At 36.5% G+C, this 8,783-nt stretch overlaps 1 long non-coding RNA gene across 1 annotated transcript in view; it reads right to left on the reverse strand.

Moving 5' to 3' along the window:
* LOC128107091 (uncharacterized) overlaps window positions 1-8,529 on the reverse strand; it is a 29,873-nt gene extending 21,344 nt beyond the window's left edge. The window contains exons 1-2 of the long non-coding RNA XR_008216952.1: window positions 7,936-8,529; window positions 6,298-6,450 (exon numbers count right to left, since the gene is read on the reverse strand). This is a non-coding gene — a long non-coding RNA (uncharacterized LOC128107091). The remainder of the gene's footprint in view (window positions 1-6,297; window positions 6,451-7,935) is intronic.
* Window positions 8,530-8,783: the final 254 nt, after the last annotated feature.

An 8,783-nucleotide genomic window follows, 5' to 3' on the forward strand; every position in this document is an offset into this window, starting at 1 on the left:
GGTCAGTCACCTTGTAAGAAAGAGTGATTCTGTAGCTTTTGTTTGGCATCATTCTTTTATAGACGTAAGACCACAAGAACAAAAGGACCAACTTCAAACAGCTGTGATACTTGTTTTAAATCCTTGGAAAAATTAATCTCATTGCTGATCTGACCATTCACTTCCAAGATGTTTCTCTTTATTATTTTCTCAAATTCATTCTTTAAAACTAAAGATCTAGTATAAAGAAACAGTCTTCATTTCTCTCATGAATGAGATTACGTTTCAAAATTTCTGAGTGGGGCCATTATTATAGGATACTAAACTGTATCCAAAGTTTTCAGGGATCCCTTATTCATTTCTTGTGTCTAGATGTACAATTTTAAGAAACATCCTCCTGTTAGACTCTAGTGTGTTCTCTTACAGATAAAACTACTTAATGAACGTAAAGATTTAAGGAAGACTCTGAAACAAATTAACTGCTATTTATGTGCCCTCCATTGTTACACATAGAAAACTTAACATCTTATTGTAGAGCATCTACTTCTACCATGATCTTTATCAAGAAATAATAATTATAGTGAGAAAATTATGTTGAATACACATAAAGCACCCTGAATAAAAGATTCTGTTACAGGCCATGATCCAAGAGAACCACTACTTTGACAGAGAATTAAGCAGTACTCCATCCATATACATCTTCTTATGGACTTAATAAACCTTGATGTTTATTTTCAATGCAAGTTTCCACCACAGTTCCCAGTATTGAAGCCTTGGAAGTTCACTAGAAGAAAGGCTTGCACAGCATAAGCCCTCACTTGTCATAATCTTCCCTGAGTATCTGAAAAGAGTACCAAGGCTGCCTTCAAAGGTGGGGCTGCTCACAGCTGTGCAACAATCCAAAGTCCTCAGCACATAAGGGTGGCAAACAGAGTCACAGTTTCTAGGTTCTATATTGTGGTGAACTAAGAATCTGAACAATGTTTCCATCTTTTGTCCTGAATAGCAACTCATTTCATTCATTCATTCATTCATTCATTCATTCACTCATTTAATCTATTATTCAACTAAGACAGCAGTTAAGAAAAGACAAATATGAGATTTCTTCTTTCGATGGGAGGTTAGTTGTGGGTACCATTTCTTTGACTGAGGATAACAAAAATAGTGGGAAAGTATTTGGTTTACTTCAAGAAAATAAAAATAAATTAAGATAATGTCAAATTGTCTAACTGAAGCCCAATGAAGTCAGAGTCAAAAGGGAAGTTTGGCACTCAAAACTGCTTTAACTAAAAAGACTGAATAATTTAGGTAAAAACTCATTTGAAATGATTTGCCCTCTTGTAGACTACTGGTGCTGTCAAAGACCAATATTCCTATTCTGAAATTCTAATAAACCAGTCTCCAATGTCAGCCTTCCAACACTCGAATAAAAAAATAAACTTAAGCAGATATATTTTACATAAGTAGACACTGTTGAAAGGAAAACTCCTACACTGGAAAATAGAGAGTAAATAATTATCCAGACTGAAAACTAAGTTAATAATGCATAGTAGAAACATCAGGCAAATACAATGACCAGAAGGATGGGTCATAAAAAACAGAATAAATCTTTAAAGATATAATTAGTTCTCAAAACTATAAAGAGAGATCACTCTACAAACTGAAGTACTTTTTTCCTAACAACATACAGATTCAGTAAAAGATTATATATGTGAGTGTGTATGTGTATATAGGAATATGTATTGTGTAAATGTTTGTGTGTGTGCATGTCTGTGTGTGTACATGTGTGTTCATGTATGTGTCTGTGTGTATATATAACTCAAAAGCTTTATCTCCTTTATCTCATAATTTCTTATGTCAGGGGATCATGCTATAAACAGGAAGCTGTACATACTGGGCATATTGTATACGCCATTGCAGCAAAAGATAATTTTTACCATTTTTTCAAACACTAGTATTTTTATATGTAGCATATCATGCTGAACTCATAAAATCTTGAGTTCTAGCTACTATCCTGACATTTATGAATTCTGGGGTTTTGTATGATTTCTCATCTTTCCTGGGCCTAAATTTCTTTACCAAGATTGGTATAGTATAATCAACAGTAATATAATTGAGTATGTGACAAATACATTCAGGATCAACTTCTTCAAAGTGTACCTCCAATTCCATAGCTACACTGTAGAATAATAGACCCTGTGGGCTCAGACTTGTTGGGTAATCATGATTCTGGCCCTGACTATGTGGTGATGTACAAGATAGTTCAATCCTCTCTGCCTTAGTTTTCTCCTGAATAAAATGAAGACTATCATAGCATCAAACTTTTGAAGTTATTTTAAATATAGATGAGAATATAAATAAAATATTTGTAAAATAGCATCAACAAATATGTAGAGAATAAACTTAAGAAATGATAAATTTATAATAGCAACAAGAAACAAAATACGGATATATATATATATATATATATATATATATATATATATATATATATATTGGTTTTTTCGAGACAGGGTTTCTCTGTGTAGCTTTGCGCCTTTCCTGAATCTTGCTCTGTAGACCAGGCTGGCCTTGAACTCACAGAGATCCACCTGCCTCTGCCTCCCAAGTGCTGAGATTAAAGGCGTGAGCCACCACTGCCTGGCTTGATAAATATAATTTTAAAAGTAATATATTTACACAAATATTACAAAATATTTAAGAGAAATTAAATTATAGCCAGATAGAAGTATACACCATGTTCTTGTTTTGCAAGACTCACCAACAATTATCTCCAAATTGATTAAAAATTTCAGTGTAAACTTCCCCCCAAGAAATCAGAAAATATATTTTATCAAAATTTAAAAACATTTCCTAAATTATGAAGAATAGCTCAAATGTTCTTACAGAAGAAAAGCAAATGCAGGAGAATTTATGCATTTTCCAATGAAGCTATGGTAATAAAAACAATGTAGTATTGATACAAGAATGAAAATCCTCCAAAAGAGAAAGTTAAGAAGTAAGCTAATGTTTACATTTGCAAAGATGAGGATCTACAAAACTAGTAATACTGGGAATGTGGAAGAACAGGAAAACATTTTTGAAAGCTGTATGGTGATTGAGCATAGAGGGGAGGTTTTTGTTTTTGTATATTTTAGGGATGGTAATTTTGTGTTCAGTCATCTCTTTGGTGGTTGTTCATCAAGCTATTGATTCATTCTCTGATCTCTGACACTACATAAATTAACCAACAAATAGTTACTGGAAGATTAGCCTACATAAAATACTATAGAGAAGCCGGGCGGTGGTGGCGCACGCCTTTAATCCCAGCACTTGGGAGGCAGAGCCAGGCGGATCTCTGTGAGTTCGAGGCCAGCCTGGTCTCCAAAGCGAGTTCCAGGAAAGGCGCAAAGCTACACAGAGAAACCCTGTCTCGAAAAACCAAAAAAAAAAAAAAAAAAAAAAAAAATACTATAGAGAATTCAAAGAAGTGTAGACTTCATCTCTCCCTGGGGAACTGTGAATTTAATGGAGAAACAGATCACATACCTGCACTTGATAAAAAATGTATTTTCAATCCAATGATTAAAACAGTTATTCTAACTTAACATTTGGGACTGAAACCTGGAAGTAAGCAGTGTAGCTGGGATCTGGGTAATGAATACTTGCTGGAGGATGTGGTTTCATAATATTATGAGGAATGTTGAGAGATGGTGAGGACCAGCCGCTAACAAGTATGTTGTTGGAATGTTTAAGCATTTGAATAGCTAAGGAGAGTGAAAACCACTGGTGATTTTTTTTAATTAATACATTATGTGATTTGCTCATTTGAAGAAGTTTTTATCAGTCATTCCTGTTGTAACGCGTGGCTTAATCTAATTCTGACTTGAATTATAGTCTATTCTCTTGATGATTACCTTAGTCAGTAAGTAACGACAAGCTTTATCAGACTTACACATCAATGAGCAGTTACCTTTCTTCTAGAACATCCATATTAGAGTCTCATAAGCAATTAACAATAAATAGCTGTGTCAAGCCAATAAATCATCAATTAATAGAGACAGGTCTTAAGGAAAGACAGAGGGCAGGAAAGATGACTGACAACCTGATTTGATCCCTAAGACCTAGCCAGTGTAGGGAGTGAACCAACTTCCACAAGTTGTCTTCTGACCTCATCATGTGCAAGTAACACATAGTAAATAAATAAATGTAATAAAATTTTACCTAGAGACATATTGATAGCATTTGTCTAGAGTTGAGGGAACAAAAATATCATGCAATAATAAATAGGTATTTGGGTTTTAGACCACCAGTACTAAAACCAAATGCTATAAAAATGTTTTATCTGATAACTGTGAGATTATGGAAGGAAAAGCAGATGATTAGAAGTGAGGGTTATTTTCTTAAGTGAAGCAAGTTACTGAGGAACACAGGAGAAAGAAGGCTCCGAGTTGTCTGAGGCATCTCCAGAGTGTCAGATATGTCAAAAAAAATAAGGGCTGGGATAAATCTACACTGGAAGTAAGGTTACAGTGAATGGAGAATTCTTGTGTATTTCAGGCTGGCCCCTTCAGAGCCAAGCACATTGGCATGTATATATGCTCACCATAACTGTACTTGCTTTTTTGGAAAGTAGTAGATACATCTCTTAATATAAATATTTTGGGAGGTCATGAGCTGAAACATGATCCAGAAGAAGAAGAAGAAGAAGAAGAAGAAGAAGAAGAAGAAGAAGAAGAAGAAGAAGAAGAAGAAGAAGAAGAAGAAGAAGAAGAAGTAGATTCTGTACATTCAACCACTTAACTGTGTTCTTCTAACCACCACTTCTGGGATTATTCTAAAATGAAGAGGGCAGCATTTGTTTTTCTTAGAGCTTCTATAGAGCTTCATAATCTCTACAGTGGTTTGAGGGTATGTTTCAATGGAGAGGCGTTACCATAGAGCTTTTATATAATAGATGTGAGAAATTCCTGCCCCTCCCTCCACTCTGAGCAATCTACATCTCCTCTGTGCCCACCCATGCTGAAAGAATTCATGACTCTGATGTGTTCCACAGACTCAGAGCGCTAACTCATGCGAAATAAGAACTTCATGTCATCCTTCCACTTATTTCCTACTAAGTTAAACATCAGTAACCATAACAGGGCATGGAAGACTTGCTTTTTTAAACCTACATAACATGCTTTGACATAACTCTGACTCTACTGAGCAAATAGTATTGTATACAATAATAATAAATTTTCTATGATTATCAAGTTCTAATAAGTATTTTTACAATATATGATCTTTCTCCAATATTTATTGTTTTAGATTCTTGGAATCTCATACAATCTGGGATAAATTTACTCATTCTAGGAAGTCAATAATCTTACTTCATGCACCATCACAACTACTCCAGAGCCTTAGAACTAAAATAACAAGAGAAACAGCTCATGCCATGGTGGACATCACACGGGCTAGAATAGGAATGTCTGATGAAGGCTCCATATGCAACCACACTTGGACTTTATACCTAGAAATAAGTCTTCTGTTAGTCACAGTATCATATAAATGAATGTCAAAGCTCCTATAGTCAATGTGTAACTGAAATTAACCCAAAGCATAGCATCAGACAGGATTCTAACAGGAAAGGACACATTTGTGTGCTGTTGCTTCAGCTTTCATGGGACCCAGTATATTACCCATGGTTGGTAATTACAGTATCATAGCTATGCAAGTTTCTAAATGTCAAAAGTCTAATTTGTATTCACCTAATTAGTAGTCATATTATAGACTACTTTTTCATTGATGTTTTGGTATAAATAAATAAAGAGTTATTAGAAACTGAAGCATACTGCCTTCAGGTAATTTCTGAGATCATTTATATGCTATATTTTCTTCCAGGTCAAGCATTTTTTAATGTAATTATTCATAATATGTATAGTAAGAGCTCCATTTCTTATGCTCAATAAATAAACCAGGACATATTCTATTAAACCACAAAGTTTTAAGAAATAAATTATCCTCAGTTATTAGTGGAAATTGGGAAAGCATCACCCTTCCTGGTTGTTTAGAACAGCCCATTCGGTCGAAGGCAATGTGCACCTAGTTTAAGTAGACTGCTGGGTATGTGGGAGGTATCTCTCTTTCCCTCCTCTCTTCTCTTTTCTTGACTACTGTTATTTGATGGATGCTGTGTGAGGGAGGATGTGGTGTTTGCTTGATGTGTCATGAGTAGAAAAAGTACTGCATTTTCAAATAAATGTCAGAAATCCCTTCCTGACAAAAGAAGTGAGCATTGGGAATGAACTCTGACTGTACTTGCAACAGATAAACAGATCGCATCTGTGCACATAATACCTTAATTTCTAAGTGACCAAAAAGTGTCCATTAGTCATCAATGAGAGATAATCCCCAGGAAAGAACTGATCTCAGTTTTATGTGCTTCCTTGCTGTGTTGACATTTGAACCTCTGAAGACACTTGCTTTTCATATGATAGTTGGGATCTGCACCTGAAAAATAGAATACGTATGTAGTTAGCTATTTCTCAAAGGCACAATGGGAACATTATGTCCCTGTTGGAGAGGCAGGCAATCCTTTCTGGTGAAAACTAGAAATTTGGTCCATAAAGAATACCTGCTTTGAAATATTCACCCTAAAATAAAAAATGATAAGACTTCCTCTCCAGAACATGAATGCTGAGCTAAATTCAAAGAACAAATTCCAGTTTCAATGGAAGAAACCTCATTTTGAATAATGCCTGGTATGGAATTAATATCCTTCTGTGTTCCGTGATTCTAAAAAGAGTTGATGTCTGAATCTAAATGGAGCAGAGATGGCTGGAGAAATTGAAGAAGATGACAAGCTGTTCAAAAACCAACTGCTGGGATGCTCAAAACTCAGCCTTTGGAGAAGAAGTTCTTATTTCTCCTCAATACTTTCACAGTTTATTTCAAATCATTGAACAATTAAAATCAGGGATGACTTAGTAGAAAGATGTAATAGTGTTGTGGAAACTTTCAACATGATATATGGGCAATTGCTTTCTCACTTTTGATATGAATTAATTAAATTGAATGTAATTAATCTCCTTTGGAAATATCACTGTATGTTTTGGCATAGCCGGACACTCTCAGGTACCAAAGCATGGTATTAAGATTGCTACCAAAGCATGAGGATTTATTGTGTTTCATGTCACCCATAATGCAACCTTGGTGACTATTTTTTGCATTTAGAGACTCTACCTCCTCTAGGGACAACCCCTTAGATATTTTTAGTAGTCTTAAAAAGCAGAGGTCATGAACACATAAGAATTTAAAGTGAGACCAGTTCATCTGTAACAAGTGTCTCACCTTCCAATGAGCCACCTAAGCCAAAAAGGACAAGCACGTTGTTTGGGTTATTGCATTAGTTGCTTTCTCGTTGTTGAGACAATATACCATGCAAAAGAAACTTAAGAGGCCTAAGAAGTTGAGTTGGTAAAATGTTCACCTTGTAAGCACGAGGACCGGAGTTCAATACCTGGAATTCATGCAAGCCAACGATGATACCAATAACAGTGTGTTGGGTAGGGTGGTGCATGCTTGTAATTCCAGTGTTGGTAAGGCGGAGACAGGGAAATCCCTGGGGCTCACTAGCCGGCTAGCCTAGCCTAATTAACGAATTCCAGGCCAATGAAAGATCCCCATCTCAAAAGAAATAGATGGCATCTAAAGAATGATACTAAGGTTCTCGGGTCTCAGTGTATATGTGCACACATAGAGACAAATGGCTTCATGATGGTACATTATGCAGCTGGGCACACTGTTAAAGTAAAATGCTAAACATTGCTAGTCTTAACTCCAAAAGCATCCTCCACTTTTTACTTCAGCCATTCATTCCTGTCTATACTGTGCTAATGTGTTATAAATTAAATTGTGTATTTCCCTCACCCCAGTTCATATGCTGAATGAAGCTCATAACTGATGTATTTGAACATAGGGTTTTGAAAAAGGTACCTGTGGTTAATAAAATCACCAAGATGGATCCCAAATCCAGTATGGCTGATGTCCTGATATGAAGAAGTGACACCAAGTATACACAGAGAGGAAATCCAACTGAAGACAGGAATTCAACCACGTACAAGCCTGGGGAAAAGCCTAGGAGAAACCAGGCTTAATCTTGGATATCCAGCCTGTAAAACTACAAGGAAGCAATTTTCTTGTTTAAACCATTTCATCCTCTTGTATTTTGTTGTGGATCCTCTGGCCGACTAAAACTCCAGACATGACCTTTAAAACAATAAATTCCAAACTCTTCTCTTCTCTCAGCGGCCTGTTCTTTCTTTCTCACTCTCACTGCCCTACTCACTGGAGTGAAGCTCATGATGGGGAGATCTGCAGAGACAAATGAAGCAGCTCCTAGGAACTCACGAACTTTAGACCGACAGCCGTGAAATCTGCATGGGGCCGGACTAGACCCTCTGCAGACAGGGGACAGTTGTGTAACTGGGTCTGTCTGAGGGGCCCCTGGCAGTGTGATCAGGATCTATCCCTGGTGCATGAGCTGACTTTCTGGATCCCATTACCTGTGGTCGGACACCTTGCTCACCCTTGAAGCAGGGGAGAAGGGCTTGGTCCTGCCTTAGCCGAATATACCAGGCTTTGCTGTCCCCCCCATAGGAGAACTTACCCTTTTGGAGGAGGGATGAGGAGTGGGGGGGTTAGGCGGGGGTGGGGGAAGAGGGAGGAGGGATGAGAGTTGGATCTATGTTTGGTATGTAAAAATGAATAAAAAAAATTTAAAATAAATAAAAGAACTCCAGTCTCTGAATGTCATTGTCCTCTCATGTTAATCTTTCTCTTTT

Source organism: Peromyscus californicus, unplaced genomic scaffold, assembly GCF_007827085.1.
Source record: "Peromyscus californicus insignis strain IS unplaced genomic scaffold, ASM782708v3 Scaffold_12__1_contigs__length_115047231, whole genome shotgun sequence".
Taxonomy (NCBI): Eukaryota; Metazoa; Chordata; class Mammalia; order Rodentia; family Cricetidae; genus Peromyscus; species Peromyscus californicus.